This window comes from Hemiscyllium ocellatum, chromosome 36, assembly GCF_020745735.1.
Source record: "Hemiscyllium ocellatum isolate sHemOce1 chromosome 36, sHemOce1.pat.X.cur, whole genome shotgun sequence".
NCBI classification, from domain to species: Eukaryota; Metazoa; Chordata; class Chondrichthyes; order Orectolobiformes; family Hemiscylliidae; genus Hemiscyllium; species Hemiscyllium ocellatum.
Genome location: NC_083436.1, coordinates 30471157 through 30492490, shown reverse-complemented (window position 1 = coordinate 30492490; position 21334 = coordinate 30471157).

The window sequence follows — 21334 nt, the reverse complement described above, 5'->3', positions numbered from 1 at the left end:
AGAGCAGAGGTCCCAGAACAGATCCCTGTGGAACACCACTGGTCACCGAGCCCCAGGCTGAATATTTTCCATATACCACCACCCTCTTCTATGGGCCGGCCAATTCTGTATCCATTCTGTTTCCTGTCTCCCCTGCCTCCTTACTTTCTGAATGAGCCCATCATGGGGAACCTTATCAAACTCCTTGCAAAAGTCCATGTGCACCCATCCACTGCTCTACCTTCATCAGCGTGTTTTGTCATATCAAAGAAGAATTCAATAAGGTTTGTAAGGCCTGACCTGCCCCTCACAAAGCAATGCTGACTATCTCCAATCAAACTATTGGAGATTTTGAGTAATCCAAGTAATCATAAATCCTGTGTCTCAGAATCCTCTCCAGTACTTTGCCCACCACTGATGTAAGATGAATGAGAAAACGTAGAGTTGCTGCTTTTGACATCTAAACAATCAGCAAATGTAATTTCTGCACGCAATGATAGACATTGAAGAACTTTCACAGATTTTTAAAAAAACGAACGCCTACAGTATGGTAGCAGACCATTCAGCCCATTGAGTCCACACTGCCACTCCAAATAACACCCCATCTGAGCTGCTACCTGCATTCCCAATGGCTAACCCACCTAACCTGCACATCCTTGGACACTACAGGCAACTTTGGCCAATCCATGTAACCTGCAGAATTTGGACTGTGGGAGGAACCCCACACAGATGTGGGGAGAATATGCAAATTCCATATAGATAGTCACTCAAGGCTTGAATCGAACTCAGACCCCTGGCACTAGCACGAGGCAGCAGTGTTAACCACTGAGCGACTGTGCTGCCCCACTTCTTTGTTTTTTGAAAATCAATTGTGCGCTCTATTCCACTTAAAGCACACCATCTTTAAAATATGTGTAGCACTTCAAAAGCTGAGCAGAAGCATTTAAAATAATGTGCACTTGGAATTGAAAAGCTGCAGTTCATTTCAGATGTTAAAAACAGAAACGTGAAAGAGCTTAGAAAATGAAACAAACTCATTTCAAATAGGGCACAAGTCATCTCATGCTATTTGAAATGGAGAGCTGGACTGAAAAATATGACCCCCAAATACAATATCACCAAACAGAACTTAGAAGATAAAATACAAGTGAAAAGATTAAAAGGATGACTGAGGATGACCATTCGTAATGGTTCCACAAAAATATCATCAATTATTGTAAATTCCCATCTGGTTCACAAATGTCCTTTAGGCAGGGATCCCTACCCAATCTGGTCCACATCTGATTCCAAAAGCACAGCAACGTTGATGACTCTTAACTGCCCACTGAAATGGTCTAGCAAGTTCTCTACAAAGCCAACTCTTTCCAGTTCAAGGGCAATTTAGGGACTGGTAACAAATACTGTTCTTGCCAACAGCTGAGGCCTTCTAGGAAAGAATAAAAGAAACTTTTCAGCAACACTTATACTGCATTAAAGGAGGAATAAAATATCCAAATATCACTTCTTCATAGTTCAGTAAATGTATTTACTGGTTTTAAAATAGAAAGACATTGAAGGCAATCTTACATTGTTACGACTCTTGGTAAATCCCCCTGCTAATTTAAATCTGTAACGCAGAAAAGATTTACCCCGTGCGGTAATCTATTAAAATTTGAGAGGCCAAAAACGATTTAAAGTAAAAATTCACAACTTTATTTACGGTCATAGAGTCATAGAGATGTATGGCATGGAAACAGACTCTTTGGTCCAACCTGTCTATGCTGACTAGATATGCCAACCCAATCTAGTCCCACCTGGCAGCACCCAGCCTCCAAACCTTACTATTCATACACCCACCCACATGCCTTTTAAATGTTGCAATTGTACTAGCCTCCACAATTTCCTCTGGCAGCTCATTCCATACACATACCATCCTCTGCGTGAAAAAGTTGCCCCTTAGGTCTCTTTTATATCTTTACCCTCTCACATTAAACCTTTGCCCTCTAGTTCTGGACTCACCCACTGCAGGGAAACGACTTCGTCTATTTATCCCTCCATGCCCTTCAAGATTTTACAAACCTCTATAGGGTCACCCCTCAGCCTCCGATGCTCCAGGGAAAACAGACCTAGCCTGTTCAGCCTCTCACTATAGCTCAAATCCTCCAACCCTGGCAACATCCTTGTAAACCTTTTCTGAATCCTTTCAAATTTCACAACATCTTTCTGATAGGAAGGAGACCAGAACTGCACGCAATATTCCAACAGTGGTCTAACCAATGTCTTGTACAGCTGCAACATGACCTCCCAACTCCTGTACTTAATACTCTGACCAATAAAGGAAAGCATACCAAATGCCTTCTTCACTATCCTATCCACCTGCGACTCCACTTTCAAGGAGCTATGAACCTGCACTCCAAGTGTCTTTGTTCGGCAACACTCTCTAGGACCTTACCATTAAGTGTATAAGTCCTGCTAAGATTTGCTTTCCCAAAATGCAGCACCTCACATTTATCTTACTAAACTCCATCTGCTAGTTCTCAGCCCATTGGCCCATCTGGTCCAGATCCCGTTGTAATCTGAGGTAACCTCTTCGCTGTCCACTACACCTCCAATTTTGGTGTCATCTGCAAACTTACTTACTATACCTCTTAAGCTCATATCCAAATCATTTATATAAATGACGAAAAGTAGCGGACCCAGCACTGATCCTTATGACACTCCATTGGTCACAGGCCTCCAGTCTGAAAAACAACCCTCTGCCTTCTACCTTTGAACCAGTTCTGCATCCAAATGGCTAGTTCTCCCTGTATTCCGTGAGATCTAACCTTGCCAACCAGTGTCCCATGGGGAACCTTGTCGAACTCATTAATGAAGTCCATATAGATCAAATCTACCAATCTGCCCTCATCAATCCTCTTAGTTACTACTTCAAAAAACTCAATCAAGTTTGTGAGACATGATTTCCCATGCATAATGCCATGTTGACTATTCCTAATTAGTCCTTGCCTTTCCAAATATATGTACATCCGGTCCCTCAGGATTCCCTTCAACAACTTGTCCACCACCAACGTCAGGCTCACTGGTCTATAGTTCTCTGGCTTGTCCTTACCAGCCTTCTTAAACTGTAGCACCAAGTTAGCCAACCTCCAGTCTTCTGGCACCTCACGTGTGTCTATCGATGATACAAATATCTCAGCAAAAGGCCCAGCATTACTTCCCTAGCTTCCCACAGAGTCCTAGGGTACACCTGATCAGGTCCTGAGGATTTATCCACCTTTATGTATTTCAAGATATCCAGTACTTCCTCCTCTGTACATTCTATATATTCCATGTTCTTTTCCACAGTAAATACGAATGCAAAATACGCATTTAATATCTCCCCCAACTCCTGCAGCTCCACACAAAGGCCACCTTGCTGATCTTTGAGGGGCCGTATTCTGTCCCTAGTTACCCTTTTGTCCTTAATGTATTTGTAAAAACCCTTTGAATTCTCCTTAATTCTATTTGCCAAAGCTATCTCATGTCCCCTTTTTGCCCTCCTGATTTCCCTCTTAAGTATACTCCTAATACCTTTATACTTTTCTAAGGATTCACTCGATCTATCCTGTCTAAACCTGACATATGCTTCCTTCTTTTTCTTAACCAAAACCTCAATTTCTTTAGTCATCCAGCATTCCCTGTACCTACCAGCCTTTCCTTTCACCCTGACAGGAATATACTTTCTCTGGATTCTTGTTATCTCATTTCTGAAGGCTTCCCATTTTCCAGCCATCCCTTTACCTGTGAACATCTGCCTCCAGTCAGCTTGTAAAAGTTCTTGCCTAATACCGTCAAAGTTGGCCTTTCTCCAATTTCGAACTTCAACTTTTAGATCTGGTCTATCCCTTTCCATCACTATTTTAAAACAAATAGAATTATGGTCGCTGGCCCCAAAGTGCTCCCCCACTGACACCTCAGTCACCTGCCCTGCCTTATTTCCCAAGAGGAGGTCAAGTTTTGCACCTTCTCCAGTAGGAACATCCATGTACTGAATCAGAAAATTGTCTTGTACACACTTAACAAATTCCCCTCCATCTATGGGCGGCACGGTGGCACAGTGGTTAGCACTGCTGCCTCACAGCGCCTGTAGACCCGGGTTCAATTCCCGACTCAGGCGACTGACTGTGTGGAGTTTGCACGTTCTCCCCGTGTCTGCGTGGGTTTCCTCCGGGTGCTCCGGTTTCCTCCCACAGTCCAAAGATGTGCGGGTCAGGTGAATTGGCCAAGCTAAATTGCCCGTAGTGTTAGGTAAGGGGTAAATGTAGGGATATGGGTGGGTTGCGCTTCGGCGGGTCGGTGTGGACTTGTTGGGCCGAAGGGCCTGTTTCCACACTGTAAGTCTAATCTAATCTAATCTAAACCCTCAACACTATGGCAGTCCCAGTCTGCATTTGGAAAGTTAAAATTCCCTACTATAACTACCCTATTACTCTTACAGATAGCTAAGATTTCTCACTGACTATTGGGGATCTATAATACAATCCCAATAAGGTGATGATCCCTTTCTTATTTCTCAGTTCCACCCAAATAACTTCCCTGGATGTATTTTTGGGAATATCCTCCCTCAGCACAACTGTACTGCTAACTCTTATCAAAAATGCCACCTCCCCCCGACTCCTCTCTTGCCTCCCTTTCTATCCTTCCTGTAGCATTTCTATCCCAGAACATTAAGCTGCCAGTCCTGTCCATTCCTGAGCCATGTTTCCGTAATTGCTATGACATCCCAGTTCCATGTTCCTAACCATACCCTCAGTTCATCTGCCTTCCCTGTTAGGCCTCTTGCATTGAAATAAATACGGTTTAATTTATCTCTGTTTTGTCCCTGTCTGCTCTGACTGTTTGACAGGCTTCTTTTATCAACTGTACCAGTCTCAGATTGACCCTAGCATTATACTATATAAAATGTCTAGGGTGATTTAGAATATGAAACAAAAAGAAATTGCTGAAGAAACTCATCTGGTCTAGCAGCATCTGTGGGGAGGAAACAGTTAAAGTTTTGAATCCAGCAAGCATTAGAGTCCATAAGTAGAGGGCATAGTTTTAGGGTGAGATGGGAAAGATTTAAAAGGACCTAAGAGGTTTCTTTTTCTCTGAAGAAATTCAGAACCCATTCTAAAGAAGCGTTACTGGGCCTGAAACATCAACTCTGCTTCCTTCCCACAGATGCTGCCAGACATGCAGAATTTCTCCAGTATTTTCTTTTTGTTTCAGATTTCCAGCATCCGTTGTTCTTTGCTTTGTATTGATTGAGAGCATGACAGCCGTAACGTCCAGAAAAAAGTCAAGGTAGTTAAATAACCAAAGAAATATAATTTATATCAATGCAATAAGGGATTACTGATAAATATGTTTTCCATAGTGTTCTCCTGCAATAAAAGCTGCAAGGTATTCTTCTTCTGCGAGAGAACTAACTGGAAACATACTGACTGATATGAAATTTCACCAGAATCAGTGGCAGGAATCCAACATTCAGGGAGCAGGATCCCACAGCTTTACTGCCACAATCACATGCTGCAGCTCATTCATTCTCAGTAATTGGCGCAGTGCACCAACCTCCCATTGACCGACAATACTCAAAAGGAGCAACACTGGCAAGTTCTGACCTCTTGTGTGGCATTGCCAGTTACAGTTGGTGTCTTCAGTGCCATTCTGGGTGAGTTCTGTACTGCTGTCCTCCAGATGAAGTGTTAAACCAAGGCTTCACCTGTTTGCACAGATTCAGGTAAAAGATCCCCAGCATAACTTTGAAGAAGAGCATGGGGGTTATTGCCAGTACTCTGACTAACATTTACCTCTCAATCAACATTACAAAAACAAGAGTATCTAGTGCTAACAGTATTGCTATTTGTAGGGGTTTGCTGTGCACAAGTTGGCTGTTCATTTTCCAACAGTACATGACGACATTTCAAAGGTTATTCATTGCCCATAAAGTACTCTGAGCTATCCTGTGGTCATAAAAAAGTGCTATATAGATGCAAATCTTTATTTTTCTTGAAATTATCCATGAAAACAAAAGGATGAGTATGTTAGAATCCTGGATGCATAGTATTAAATATATTTCTTTTTTGCTTTTGCACAATATATTTTGTGCGATAATATTATACTTACGTGTTTACTGGGTGAAAGGGAAGGAGTAAATGAGCAGATACAGGATTCAGTAAGATAAAGCAAAGAAGCAAGGGCCAGGTACAGAGTAATGAGCCAGAGTGGGAGGGCACTTATGGCTTCTTTGTGTTTTCAAAATCCAACAGCAGAGTAATGGTGCTACCACGATAAGATTACTGAACTAGTAATCTAAAGATGCTCTGGAGATGTTTCGATTAAAATGCCGTCAAGTACACATGTCTAGCTGACTCTGTTGTAATCATGTGACCTCTACCGTGAGGTACAGACCCTGTAAGCAGACATCTTAAATTTCATTTCAATAAAGCCCTCATGTTGAAGACACGTTGTACCCTTGAGGTATGGTGCTCGAAGTGGTGATTTTACATAACTGAAATAAAGAAAGCACAGCAGCATTGAAACTGAACTGAAAAACAAATAAATGAAGATCTCGGTGAAAATAATGCTTGGGAAAAAAATGACTGCACCTATTCCCCTATCAGCTCCTGTTCAAACTGGGGATATGCAGCAGAACTTGGATTTCATCCATAAATTATGGTAAAACTACACAATAGCTCCTGATCTTTTCAGCAGAGCAGGACATTTACAAGTGAATGCACTTTTATCATGGGTGAGAAGAGACAGTTTCAAAATATATTCATCTTAAATCTATCTGAAGAGCAGACAAAAGGCAGTCATGATTTAAAAGCTTTGAAGGTACATCTTAAGCCCCAAGTAAATGTTGTGTGTGAATGATACACATTCAATACTAAGGAATGAAGTCTGAAAAGAACAGGCCTTATATTATCATAGAATCCCTGCAGTGGAAATAGAGGCCTTTTGACCCATCAAGTCTGCCCTGACTCTCCGAAGAGCATCTCACTCAGACCCAGCCCCCCCACCCTCTGCCCATAACTCCACATTTACCGTGGCCAACCCACCTAACCTGCACATCTCTGGAAGGAAACTGGAGCAGCTGATGGAAACCCATGCAGACATGGGAGAACATGCAAACTTCATACAGTCACCCACAATTGAGCCTAGATCCCAGGTGCTGTGAAGCAGCATGGTAACCACTGTGCCACCTTGCTGCCCAGATGCTGGCAAATACGTTGGACACACAGAACAATCAAGACAAAGGACAAATGCAAATACTGTGGAAATTGTAATGCAAAAGAGAAGAAGGCATACCCAGCAGAGAGTAAATACAGCTCTTGCGGCAAGAAGCTGAATCATTTTATACACAAGTGCATGGGCTAAAAAGAAGCATATCAAAGAGGTACAAATGATAACTGGAGAGATAATAGCTGATGATTCTGACAAATCGCTGTACACCATATAACACATTAGTTCAGCCAAGCCAATATACATGGTTTATGAGGGCTGGTATGAGCATAGCAAAAGGTGAACATCAACTCACTACAAAATGTCAGATAGACACTGGGCGGCATTTAACCCTGTCTGGGTGTATAAAGTGGCACAGCATTGTAACCTAGGAATGAAGCCTGTGGAAGTTAGGTTAGGACTAATGATGGCACCATACTCATGCCAAGAGGCCAGGTTACTCTGTGAGTCTATTGCAGTAGCATGAATGGGGATCTGAAGTTCCAGATCACAGACAACAACCAAATGCCACTCATCTATACTCTATAGCAGCCAGAGCAAGTCTAAAGCTTGGACCAGTAATTGTCACATGCCGAAGGAGATTTGCAACATATGTACATGAAACCCCAGAGTACACAGCACATCCTAGATGTGTTCGAACAAAATCAGAGCACATTGCAGGTGCTGAAAATCTGAACCTAACACATAGCAGGTGGGCCATATCTGTGGGAGAGAAACAGAGTTAATGTTTTGGGAGTCTAATGAGTCCTTCAGAATTCCTTACTCGGATGGTTCACAGGGTTTTCTGGGAGAACATGATCTCAAAGTAAATTAGAGGGTAAGACCAACTCAGCATCACCCAAGGAAAGTTTAAACGGCTTGCAAGGTCAGTCTGACAGACAAGATAGAAGAGCTGGAAATGGAGGGAGAAATCAGGAGAGTGACACTCCTAAAGAATGGATCAGTAGCATGGCAGCAAGGAAACAAGTCGGAAAGCTCAGGAAATGCATTTTCCCTAAGAATCTAAATGAAACCAAGAAGCCGTCAATGCCAGCTATTGAAAAAAAAATTGCCAGTACTTGCAAAGGTAAAATCTTTCACCCTAGATATGAAGGGTGATTACTGGAAGCTAGATGTGAGCAATAGCTTTATAACTCAAAGAAGAATCTCAGAATCCCTACAAGGTAGATGCAGGCCATTCAACCCATTGAATCCATACTAACCTTCTAAAATCCAGCAAACTATCCAGCAAGATGCAAATGTCTAACTGTCCCAAGAAGTGCTGAACAGACAGCATCAAGAACCTGCTGCTATAGAGTATATTGGATATAGCGAGATGAATTATGAACCCTGTACAAAGATAATGTTCTACAAAGGAAATAGAGCAATCATTCCAATAGCCCTGAGAGCAGAAATGCTAAAGTGAATCCATGCCAGCTACTAAGAACTGAATCAAGTATGAGGAAAGCAAGAAGTGTGTTATACTGGACCAACATGAGGAACAAAATCAAAGACCACAACAGACAGTGAAGGGGTCATAATAAATATTAAGCTAAGGTAGCTCGAGTGCTGCTGGTGACACATGACATCCTCGACAGGACATGGATGAAACTGGGAGTAGTTCCCTTCACACTCACAATAACAGATTGTCTTAACATAGTAGACTATTATTCTGATGACCTGGAGTTAGGCCAGTTGACTTCAATGATTACTACTGAGATTGTTGAAAGCCTTAAAGCACACTTTAGCAATTATGGCATTCTCAACATTGGTCATGAGCAACAATGGATCTCAGTTCACAAATGACGAATTCAGTCACTACATGAAAGATTGGGAAATTCAACACCACACATCATCTCCACACTATCCACAACCAAACAGAACGGCTGAGGTAGCACTGCACATCACCAAAGGAATCATAAAGAAATTGAGCAAATCTAACACAGATGTATGCAAAGCAAACCTTGAGTAGAGAAACTGTTACTGGAGGCAGGGCAAGTAATGTCAAAAATGAATCTTTTGATTGCAAAATAAAGCTACTGTGAGGAAGAAATCAAGGTAAAACTGCTGAAAGCCAAATTTCATTTCAACAAGAATGCCAAACCTTTGCCAGAGTTGACTCTTGGAGAATCATACAGGGTACAATCATTCAATGATTGCAATGGCACATTGGCTCAGTGGTTAGCACTGCTGCCTCACAGCACTAGGGACCTGGGTTAGATCCCAGCCTTGGGCGACTGTCTGTGTGGAGTTTGCACATTCTCCCTCTGTCTGTGTGGGTTTCCTCTGAATGCTCCGGTTTCCTCACACAGTCCAAAGATCTGCTGTTTAGGTGAATTAGGCAGAAGTGGGTACTGCAGATGCTGGAGATTAGATTCAAGATTAGTGTGGTCTGGAAAAGCACAGCAAGTCAGACAGCCTCCGAGGAGCAGGAGAATCGATGTTTCGGGCAAAAGCCATTCATCAGGAATGAGGATGGGAGCCTCGGGGGGTGGAGAGATAAATGGGAGGGGAGTGGGGCTGGGGAGAAGGTAGCTGAGAGTGCAATAGATGGATGGAGGTGGGGGTAAAGTTGATAGGTCAGAGAGGAGGGTGGAGCCAATAGGTGGGACAGGTCACGAGGATGGTGCTGATCTGGAAGGTTGGATCTGGGGTATGATGGGGGGAGGGAAAATGAGGAAACTGGTGAAGTCCATATTGTTGCCATGGAATTGGAGGGTCCCAAGACAGAAGATGAGGCGTTCTTCCTCCAGGCGTCAGGTGGTGAGGGTGTGGTGGTGGAAGAGGCCCAGGACCTGCATGTCCTCAGCAGAGTGAGAGGATGAGTTGAAATGTTCAGCCACGAGGTGGTGGGATTGATTGATGTGAGTGTCCCAGAGATGTTCTCTGAAGCGCTGTGCAAGAAGGCGTCCGGCCTCCCTAGTGTAGAGGAAACTGCGTCGGGAGCAACGGATACAAAAAATGACGTGTGGAAGTGCAGGTGAAACTTTGGATGTCGAAGGGTCCTTTGGGACCTTGGATGGAGGTGAGAGAGGAGGTGTGGGTGCAGGTTTTGCAATTCCTGCGGTAGCAGGGGAAGGTACCAGGAAGGGAGGGTGGGTTGTTGGGGAACGTGGACCTGACCAGGTAGTCACAGAGGGAACGGTCCTTGCGGAGAGCAGATAGGGGTGGGGAGGGAAATATATCCCTGGTGGTGGGGTCCATTTGGAGATGGCGAAAATGTGGATGACACAATTTATGCAGAGGTTGAGGACCAGGGGGTTCTGTCCTTGTTGTAGTTGGAGGGGTGGGGTTTGAGGGCAGAGGTGCGGGACGTGGATGAGATAGATTGGAGGGCATCTTTAACCACGAGGGAGGAGAAATTTTGGTCTGTAAAGAAGGAGGCCATCTGGTGTGTTCTGTGGTGGCACTGGTCCTCCTGGGAGCAGATGCGGCGGAGGTGGAGGAATTGGCAATACAGGATAGCATTTTTCCAGGAGGTAGGGTGGGAGTAGGTGTAGTCCAGGTAACTGTGGAACTCGGTGGGTTTGTAGAAATGTCAGTGTTGAGTCGGTTGTCATTGATGGAGATGGAGAGGTCCAGGAAGGGGAGGGAGGTGTCAGAGATAGTGCAGATGAATTTAAGGTCAGGGTGGAATGTGTTGGTGAAGTCGATGAACTGTTCAGCCTCCTCATGCAGTCATCAATGTAACGGAGGAAAAGGTGGGGAGTGGTGCCGATGTAACTCAGGAAGATAGACTATTCCACATAGCTGATGAAGAGACAGGCATAGCTGGGGCCCATTAAGGTGCCCATGGCTCCCCGTTTCATCTGGAGGAAGTGGGAGGATTTGAAAGTTAGGTGAATTGGCCATGCTAAATTGCCCAAAGTGTTCAGGGGTGTGTAGATTAGGTGTTTTAGTCGGGAGAAATGTAGAATAATAGGATAGGGGAATGGGTGTGGTGGGATACTCTCCAGAAGGTCAGTGTAGACTTGGGACAAAATGGCCCATTTCCACATTGTAGGGATTCTATGATTAAAGAACAAACGCCAATCCAAGTGGGCAACTTGGGACCTGCATGGAACAGCTGTCTCCTTGACTATATGCAGTGGAAGTGAATTACTATATATACCATTACAACATCAGATGCATATTCCCAACTAGAAATGCTGTTCCTCAACTATGTGTGTCTGATCAGGAAGAAGTGAACCGTACACTACCTGCACAATTCACATATCAGCTGTCAAAGCCAGAGGTCCACAGCAACAGAAAATAAACAGCAGCTACCACAGCAACAAGAGATGACACAGGAATGACATTCTCTGGAAAAACATCATCCAGATCAACAGCCAACAGCAATGAAACACATGCCAATAAGAAACCAGCATGATTTAAGGATTGTATGTGAAATGAATGCGCAGAGACTGTTGGAACTAACAACTTGCCAAGGCATGAGCACAGTAGAGTCTTTGGTTGGTAACTTGGATATCTATGAATGTACATGATAATGCATGCCTTTTCTTTGTGTGAAAAGTGGACGTCTTGATTGAAAGGTCATCATTTACATATGTCCCAGTCAACCATAGACATGTGACCTCCACCTTAAGGTGTACAAACTATAGGCAAATATCTTAAGGTTCGCTTCAATAAAGTCCTTGTGTTGAATGGATTATTGTGTTGAAACAACGGGCAGGGAATCAAATTACTCCACCTCAATTAGTCAAATTTAAATTCAATTAATAAATGTGGAATATCTAATCTTATCTCAACAGTGGCCATTTTAAAACCTATTTGGCTCACTAATGACTTTTAGGGAAGGAAGTGTTTGGCTGATACGTGACGGCAGATTCACAGCTGCCCTCTGAAATAACGAAGCAAGTCACTCAGCTAAGGGGCAATTAGGGATAAAAACAACTCCTGGCTTTGCCAGAGGCACCATGACCCATGAAAGAATATTTTAAAAAGTCCCAAATCTCAATGACGCCAGAGCACAAAATATTTCGGCAAACTTTTCCTTTAAAATATTTACACGAGATCCGGCCCCTGCAGGAACTCAGCCTTAACTACCTCAGGCTGCGGTGACAGAAATCAGTCATGTGAGCCCAAAACCTGCAAAATTGGTCCCTGGCATTTAGGAAAGTGGTGAGGAGCAAGACATTAATAGAACATAGAACATTCCAGCGCAATACAGGCTCTCCAGCCCTCGATGTTGCACTGACCTGTGGAACCAACCTGAAGCCTATCTAACCTACACTATTCCATTATCATCCATATGTTTATCCAATGACCATGTAAATGCCTTTAAAATTGGCGAGTCTATTACTTGGACATTGTGACAGTGAAGAAAGCTCTTCTGCAACTTGAAAATTGATCCCTGGGCCTCTCTTTAGGTCCAAATATGCTTATGTCACAAACAAGGCCATTCATCCCTTCACTACAGTGATGACTCCTTAAAACAGTTATCGCATGTATTTCTATTCCCCTGCCTCTCAACCCAGAATGCTTAAAGATCCTTTCCAAGTATTGGTCAATTTTCTTTCTAAAAACTGTAATTATGGATTCAACTTCTATCTCTTTCTAAATGTTTGTTTCAAGTAAAAAGGCACATTTTATACCAAAACCTCACACTCAAACTGTGCCTTATTTATTGCTCAACACCTTGCACACAAACCGAGTCTTACTTATCACTTTATATCCAATACAGTATGGGCAAGACGCAGCTGACCACTATATCTTTTCTTTTACAAAGGAGACATTCACTGTTCAATTTTGCATCCTTCTTACATCCCCCACAGTCTTCATTTAGCTATTGACATTCTGTTGTGTTTTCAAGTATAGTTGCAAAGAATTTAATTCTCTATTCTAGACTATTCTACAGTCTAAGTGAAAAGTTTCGCTCGATGACAAAGCATCGGTCTGTTTCTGTGCTGTATCACTCTGTGCCTCGATCCGATTATAAGTGGCCCGCAGAGACTTTTGTGATGGAGCTACAGCTGTTTCCATTTTCCAGTTCTTAATCTGATTGAGTGAATCATTGGAGGAGGCAAGAATGAGATTTGGTGATCTCCATGTCCAATTGTCTGACCTGATCTCCTGTTGAGCAAGATTTTGCAATGGGAGTGTGAAGTCGTAAAATGAGGTCTTTGATACATGCTGTTTACTTCAATGGAATAATTGCAGATTGCCTTATGAGGGAAAAACAAGACTGACTAGACCTGTATCCTCTGGAGTTTAGAAGAGTCAAAGATGACTTAATTGAAACATATAACATCTTGAGTGGGCTTGACCAGGTGATGCTGAAAAGATGTTTACTCTTGTGAGAGAATCTAGAACTAGGGTCATAGTTTAAAAATAAGGGGGTGTCCAATTAAAACAAAGATGAGGAAACATTATTTTCTCTCACAGAGTTGTGAGTCTTGGAATTCCCTTCCTCAAAAGGATGCTGAAACATTAAATATTTTTCGGACAGAGATATAGATTCTTCATTAGCAAGGGATGAATGAATGTTCGGGGGTATGAAGGAATGTAGAGATGAGATTAAAATCAGATCGCCCACGGTTTTATTGAATGATGGAGCAGGCTCGAAGGGAGTGTTGCCTACTCTTGTTTCTTGTTCATATACTTCTATGTTCAAAAACTTACAGTAAAATGTTGGAGCTTGCATGACTAAAAGGTAGTATGGTGCAGGTCCAGAAACCAAGGCTAATATTCCTGCAATTTTCCAATATTTTTGGGCAAGAACTGTAGCTCCTCAACTTAGACAGTTTGTACAAACATCTCACCCTGACCCTTCAGGGGGACACAAATTAAAATTGAGATCAGGAGGAACATGAGAGGAGATCACTGTCAACTTAAAAATGGTGGAATTATTTAATTAGCATTTCATATCAGGGTTTCTTGAAGAGGAGAACAATGAGAAGTTTGGAACATTAGTCAGTGAGGAAGGAAACAGTGTCTCCATTTATACTGAATAAATCCGTTATGATCGTGAACCAAGAGACTGATCAAATCTTATAAGAATGTTATCGTTGTTCTTTGTTTGTGTTGTGTTTGAGGATTCTAATACATCTCGCAAACCTTCATTGTCTTCTTAATATCATTGTTGATCCCTGACCAAAATATAGTCTCCCGTGTGTTTCAATGACAGAAAATATGGTCAGTGGAATTTTAACGTGCATCACCCCCGATAGTTATATGTTAGACCTTTCATGACCAAAATGGTTTTGAATAAGTAAGAAACTTGGACCTAAAGTGGCTACAATGACACCTAATCACAGAATAAGACATTTTCATGAGACCCATGTGGAATAAACTAAACAGTCTGAATTAAAAGTACCCCTTTTATTTAAATACATTAAAGCTAGCCCGCTTTAATCTATATCTGAATGATAATTTCACGTATTGGGAGATGAATGGTTTGTCCAGCAGTTAGCCAATCTCAAAGACAATGGAGCCAGACTCTGGGAAATGTATTGCACTGTAATTCAACAGTTTCTTTGAAGGGCTTTTGCCCGAAACATCGATTTTCCTGCTCCTCAGATGCTGCCTGACCTGTTGTGCTTTTCCAGCACCACTCTGATCTAAACTCTGGTTTCCAGCATCTGCAGTCCTCACTTTTGCCTAATTTCTTTTGAACAGCAGAGCAGAATGAAGGAAAATCAAATCTGGAATAGCAAGAGCTAGAACTCCCTCTCCATGCCTGTTTCTGTGATCTTGGAAAACAATACCTGGTACAAAAGCAGCTTGGGAAAATAATCATTCACCAGGAAATCAAGGTATCTACAGATTTTGTTACTATTATAAATTTAAGTCAACAATTAATCAATAATGTTTTAAAATATAATACCACAAGGATTCTAAAGATTCTTAAACGACACAGTCTTATTTCTCCCTAACCATATCACCCTCATTTTAAAGTCACTAACTGTGTTTGTATATCTGTGTTTGATGACGTATTTTTATTAAGTTTTTCTCCGTGTGAGTGGATAATAAAATTATTTCTTCCGCCAGTCAAGAAATCCTTGATAATTGGCTCCTACATTTTTGTGCAAACTATATTGCAATTGAATTGCGACAACCACGTGCCAAAAAATAAATAAAAACTCATTGTTGCAATGGACCGAGAGGGGCTCATGAAAGAGAAAAGACAATTAATTTTCTTTACCAGGTCATAACGTGTGTGGCACAGTGGCTTGATGGTTAACACTGCTACCTCACAGCACCAGGGACCCAAGGTTGATGTGGAGTTTGCACATTCTCCCTGTGTCTGTGGGGGTTTCCTCCAGGTGCTCTGGTTTCCTCCCACAATCTAAAGATGTGCAGGTTAGATTAATTGCCCGTAACATTTAGGGATGGGTAGGTTAGGTGCTTAGTCAGGAGTAAATTTAGAGTAACAGTGTTGGGGAATGGGTCTGGGTGGGTTACTCTTCAGAGGATCAGTGTTTCCACACTTTTGGGATTCTATGTTCCAAGCATCTTGTTTGCTCCATACCTTAGGAATAGCTTTAAATATATTAAATTGTTTCTCTTTATGTATTACACCTCTTGACATACCTACATGAACAAAAACATCTGAGAGTGGATGGCACATCTTGTATTGTGTCTGGCTATCCTATCACGGTAACTTTGCATGGGATCTTCAATCGTGGTTCATAGCTTTTGCTTCCGAATTTCAGTCACATTTATATCGACTGGACTTTATCAGATTGGCCTTCACTAGCCAAACTATCCATTTGTACTTCCAACACAATATCCATATTTGAAACGCTAGAGAAATTTCTACATATACACGTAGGCTTGTGCTGTGAAAAGGTTTGAACCATATGGAAGGGGTTGGTGAAAATGGGTAAGTATAATTGATTTCTGAACAGGACAAGTTGCAGAATTTAATTGTGCTTCCTGATCCTAGGTGTGCACATGAAGAAGGGGCAGGACATTTAAATGAATAGCAAGGTGCAAGAATCGCACCACTTTCCAGATGACCACCAGTGACGCTGAGGTCAACTTTCCCACCCTTAGGCCAATTGCCTTTGCATGGCCAATTTAGATGGAGGACTCACCCTGTCTCCCCAGTGATGGTGGAAGGGGTGCTTGTAGATATGTCAGTTCACCACAAGGTATGTCCTGGCAGTATGTGTGCAGATTCTGAGGGGCAGGAACCACCCCACTTCCCAAATTGTGCCTCAAAGAGGGCCATTTTAGCTGCAAGAACTCCCCTCGTTTAAAGTACCCTGTGCACCAGAAGTCCACATTGAGCTCCTTCTCCTGTCTCTGCTGTGGCCAACACTGGTCACTGGTCCAAATGCCTAGGATTCCCAGGAGAAGGCAGGTACATACATGATTGGGATTTAATCAAATCATGTGGGGCTTGGGTTTATAACAGAAGCAAAGTTGTCATTGGCTCTCCAGCCAGTAGATGGGACCAGTGCCATTAACGTCAGTTCAAAAATATATTAGGACCATGTGGTTTTTCCCTAAAAAAAATGCTTGCCTCTTTACACACCTCCCAAGTGTTCTGTAAAACATAAGGTCCTTGTGACTATGTGCTACATTGTTCTTTGTTGTGGTCTGATCCCTGGAGCAAGCTACAAAGCTCTTCAGTTTAAGAACAGACAAGCAGTTGCTTCAGCTACCTCAAACTAAGTTGTCATTTTGCATCTTTTGTGTGTCACTCAAAATGTATATTGTCAGTGCACTGAACAAAGGTTTCACTCAAACTTATCACAACATAAATGAATTGAAATGAAAGCTACTAATCAGTGAAGAATGAACTTTATATGAAAATGAATCAACTTCTGTTGTAATATAGAATGGAATATGTCACACTGAACAACGTGCCTATTATGGTAAGATTTGAAAGACTTTTCAATCTGCAGCAGAGCTCATTTTACCAGTAAATTATACTGTCAGGGTATAGCTAATATCAAACTAAACTGAGTTGTCATTACATCAGCATCATTATAAAGAAAGTTAATACTTAATTAATCAAATTATTGTATTGAAATTGTAAGGGAGATGGAAAGAGAAATTGCAGTGTCCATTCGCAACTTTATTTCAAACTGTGGTGACAATTTAGAAGCTGATAAAGAGTTTAAACTCTAAAACAAGTTCGGGGTCATTTTGTAACTTTATAAAATCCTGTGGCCAGACAGGCGTATTGTATGTGTGCCTTGCTTTTATGCCCATCTTTAAGAAATCCTTGTGCATTCTGACTGACACTTTGTCTTCAAAAGATTTGCAAGCTGCACCCACAGAAAACATTGTTTTGCTGTAATGTCTGCGTCAAAACTTATAAAGTGTTTGACTGTTTTAAATAAACTAACTTAAATGAGCAATCAATGATCATCATTAACATGACATAGCAAACAGCAATGGAAAACAATGTGTTCCTGAGGCCAAATGTATTTGAACAGTAAGAAAGCACAAAAAAATCTTGAGGTAAACCACATTGTTGACATGCTAAATTATAGAAGGCAACTTGTGATGTCTTTGTTAGTAGCAGTGTCAAAGAGTGTTGAAAACACAGCTTACTGGTAAGCAGACAAATTATGTTCCAGAGCCCAATTCACCTCACTTGAGAAAGGCAAAATGATCAGTTTGTGCAAAATCAAGAGCAGGCCAAAGGCATATCATAGGAATGTCCACAAAATGCCCTAGTTTAAATTGGGATACAGCAGACTCCAAAAAGAATTTAAAATATTTAAACAACATCCTAGCTATGGTTTCTAGGTTGGGGCGTGTTCAATACAGAAAAATTAGCCATAAAGATTGGCTTAGCAATTGGGAACAAAGGTCTCCAAAGACTTAACAAATCAGGATTAGCCCAAGAGCTGAAAGATATCGATCACATTTGGAAACTAATTCAAGCCAGATCAAACTTCTATCTTTACCAACTCAAATTTGTGTGCATTTAGAGAGAAGGCATGGACCATTTCATGAACAACGGCAGGAAAAAATAACTCATTCTCTGATTTTTCAGACAGGGGAGCTAGCAAGTAGAATTATTGCGTTGGTGACCTTACCCACTCCCATGGAAAGGATTTACTGAAAAGTGAAGACAGAATATCAAAAAGCAACTGAAGAATGAATGTAAGTACAAAGCGATCCTTTAAGGTTAATAAAGATTACAGATTGGAAATCCTGTGTAATAATTGACACAATCTCTGTAATAACCAAAGATCACAGATGTCCAGAAGGTGTGACCTGCTGCACGTAGCAAGAAAATGCCCAGTTTCCAATCAATTTTTCAGGCACGTGGAAGAAGAAGCCATTGTGAGTGGTAATGCACTAAAGTAAAGACCAATGCAGCTACATAGAACTCTGCATTTATACAAACAGACTAGATAAAAGGAGTAGAAAAAGCAAAATACTACCGTTGCCAGAAATCTGAAACATAGAGAATGCTGGAAAAATTCAGCAGGTCTGACTGCATCTGTGGAAAGAGAAATCTGGTATTACTCTTCCTCACTTTCAGTTCTGAAGAAGAGTAATGCCAGAATTGAAATGTTAACTTCTGAGGGAAAAAAAGCATTCTGAGGCTTTTGGCAGCTCTTCAACTGAAACCCTGATTGCCTCAACAAGATTCTGCCATGTGAACCTGCACTCTTTGATGCATGTCCCTTCATTTTGCCAAGTGGTTGCTGCACTTATTTATGAGAAACACCTGCCCTCTAGATTAACTACTGTTCCTTACTTTAAGGTCAGGATCTTGATAGGTGAGCTAACTGCATTTATGCCTGATATGTATCAGTTATGGCTCCTGCATGTGACAAAATGGCAAAAAAAAAGTTAGATCTGTGCAAGCTCATCCATAGTGTGCACTGGCTGACAGCTAGGAGCTTTGGAAAGAATAATGCCATTGTTCAGGCTTACTGCCGTGCGAGCTGTCCTGTCATCAATGGAATTTGTTTTGTAAAAGAACTTCTGACAGTCCTTTGCACAAAGCAGTAATGCTGAAAGATAAGGTGTAAAGCTGAGAAACTAAAGTGAACTCAGTGATTATGAAAAACATTTAAAGGTAAAGGGGGCAGTGTTTATATCATTTTCCACCACATAGCTTTGTGACCTTCACAATTTTTGTGAATCATTATATGAATAAAAGGATTAATGGAGCTCGGAGACATGTGCTGAGTGACATGTTTGCAGGAATGGGGTAAACTGAGCTTCAATCATTACAGTGATTATTTATTTTGCCTTTGAAAAGTTATTTAAGATTTTCACAAGGCAAATGCACTCACCATTTATAATCTACGTAAATAAGTTATTTAGAAAAGGATAAAGTTGGAACAGTAAGTGATCCAGAGGATTCGTTACCGATTTTTAAAATTTAAAATAGAAGCACAATCCAAATGGATTTGTGTTTACACAAAGATGATGGATACAAAACAAACATGTATTACTTCTTATCAGGAGCTACTTTCAATGACAGGAAATGTCTGTTCAGGCAGTGTTGAATAAGCATTCTGTTCAGAATCCAAAGGATGAGGTTCCATTGATGTGCTCTCACTGATCCTGGAGCAGATAACATTCCCTTTAATCAGTTTTGTGCCTCAATTAATATACAAGCTGCTCCACAAAGAATGAAGTGCTACACTCATTAGTCCACCTTATGTCTATCTACAATATGGAATTAGCTTTAATCAAGTTAAAAACTTAAATTTATAACATCCCTCCAGTGTAGAAGCAGGCCACTCAGCCCATCAAGTACACACTGACCCCTCCAAAGAGCATCCTAACCCATCCCACCCACCAACCCTGCATTCCCCATGGCTATTTTACCTAGCGTACACCTGCTTGGACACTATAGGCAATTTAGCATGATCAATCCAACTCACCTGCACATCTTTGGATGGAAACCAGAGCACCCAGAGGAAACCCATGCAGACATGGGGAGGATATGCAAACTCCAACAGTCACCCAAGGGTGGAATTGAAACTGCATCCCTGGTGCTATGAGGCAGCAGCACTAACCACTGAGCCACCGTGCCACCCAATATCTCAATGCTTTTATACTCTCAATTAAAGATAAAATGTCAACGTTCATACTTAGTCAGTGTTTTGCTGTAACAAAGCCCATTTCACAGTTTCACAACCACTTCATGGCCACTGCAGCTTTTCAGTTCCTAAATCTATTAAACCAAAGTCATTTGTTTTAGATTGGAATTTGAATTCACATCCACCCTGACCTCAGAATTACTCATCATGACCTCCAATGCTAGTCCATAGATTACCATTCTCCAGTATAATTCAAAGTGTTGGCACAGTGTTAACAGAAACAGGCCACTAGGAATTGCAAAGAGTAGGACCTGATTTTCAACATGATGAAGGACGGCTCCATTACAGTGAAAAGCATTAGGAAGTCGGGTGTCCCTTGTCTCACCCAAACCTGGCATTACCCATTTTCACTGAAAAGGATAAAGTTGGAATAGTAAGTGGATTCCAGGGGTTGGGGAAGGGGCATGGGATGGAGGCAGTCTGTGGTTTGTTCATGAATGGTTTCCAAAGCCATCCCACTGGAATCAGATTTTGTGTTGTGGAACTTAGAAGGTTAATGAGTGATCTGATTGAAGTCTTCAAGATATTTCCAGGAAAAGATTGGGTAGCTAAAGATAAAATGTGGAAATTAGATAAGGTCAGTGAATGTTTGTTCTCTCTTGGTAACCTTTGAAGGACTGATATACCACTGTGGTTAGGGTCGCAGATAACTCGGGGGTGGAAGTAAGTAATCTCTGTGGAGGAGGTGGTTTCAGGTATCCTTTGCAATGTGGGGCCTAGGACCCTTCTGGTGATCCTGTGTCATAGAACATAGAACATAGAACAATACAGCACAGAACAGGCCCTTCGGCCCACGATGTTGTGCCGAACATCTATCCTAGACTAAGCACCCATCCATGTACCCATCCAATTGCCGCTTAAAGGTCGCCAATGATTCTGATTCTACCACTCCCACGGGCAGCGCATTCCATGCCCCCACCACTCTCTGGGTAAAGAACCCACTCCTGACATCTCCCCTATACCTTCCACCCTTCACCTTAAATTTATGTCCCCTTGTAACACTCTGTTGTACCCGGGGAAAAAGTTTCTGACTTTCTACTCTATCTATTCCTCTGATCATCTTATAAACCTCTATCAAGTCACCCCTCATCCTTCGCCGT